Genomic DNA, 1207 nt, shown 5'->3' with positions numbered 1-1207 from the left:
GAGAGAGAGAGAGAGAGAGAGAGAGAGAGAGAGAGAGAGAGAGAGATAACATTGCAAACATTTTAAACTCAATAAAACTCACCTTGAACAATTAAAAGCAGAAAAGAAATGAACATGAATGCAAATGAGCGGGCAGTTACAGCAGATATTTAAACAAATGAAAGAAAACTATCGCTATTTTCCCTGATAATAGCGATAGTAAAATGACGTACTCGATATTAAGTTGGGTCCGGGATGAAAAAATTAAAAACATAAAAACATGGTGGAAGCATATTATGACTGTTAGTACGTTATTGCCCCAAAACACATTACCAATCGACCAAAGAGTGTAACATACCCCTGTCTTTACACATATGGTGAGTATTTCATATTCTACAAAGGAAAAATTGGAGAAAGATTATATTTGTGGATCTGTGTTCGTTACATTGTCCAGCGTGGGCATATAGAAGCCTTGCTTGGTATTTAAAAGCAGGCAATGGGAATTGGTCTGTTACACAATCTAAAGGCTCGTTTTACAATATATGGGTGGATCAAATAGAAAGGGTCGAAGCTAGAGCAATAGTATCGACGTTGATGCTTTGTGGAAAAATATGAGTAGTTCATGAATAGGGAGTTAAGATGAAACATATTGTTTGTGGTGTTTACACACACGCAAGGCTTGACTACTACCCTGAATATCACAAAGTTATTCGAGGGACTTACCTTATTGTTTGTTGGTTTAGAAATAAACAATTACTTTGATAATACAGATAAAAAAGAGCTGTTTCTAAAAGGTGTGTGACTGAATATCATTAAAATTAGAGGATTAATCCAATTACAACCAGACCTTGGAGATAATTTTCACTCTTTACTCTATTAATCATGGCTATATTGTAGGGAGCTATGTTTTTTGCAATGCTGGGTGCGATAGAAAAAGACAGTTCAATGGCATTGCTATTTAAGATGTTACAGTACGCATGTTCTCTAGTGTAGTATCTATATAGCCGTTCGAGTAGGGAGAAGAATATTGTAGGTGTTAGAGTAGCAAATAGCTTGTTGTGAAGGGGACTATACAAAGATGATTTCTCCACGTATATACTTCTTCATGTTTCTACGTATACTCCCATATATATGAGTTCAAATTCCGCCGAGGGCGACGTTGCCTTTCATCCCTTAGGGGTCGATAAATATTAAGTACCAGTTGTATATACATATATATATATATATA

Source organism: Octopus bimaculoides, chromosome 6 (genome assembly GCF_001194135.2).
Source record: "Octopus bimaculoides isolate UCB-OBI-ISO-001 chromosome 6, ASM119413v2, whole genome shotgun sequence".
Lineage (NCBI taxonomy): Eukaryota > Metazoa > Mollusca > Cephalopoda > Octopoda > Octopodidae > Octopus > Octopus bimaculoides.
This window is presented reverse-complemented; position numbering follows the sequence as displayed.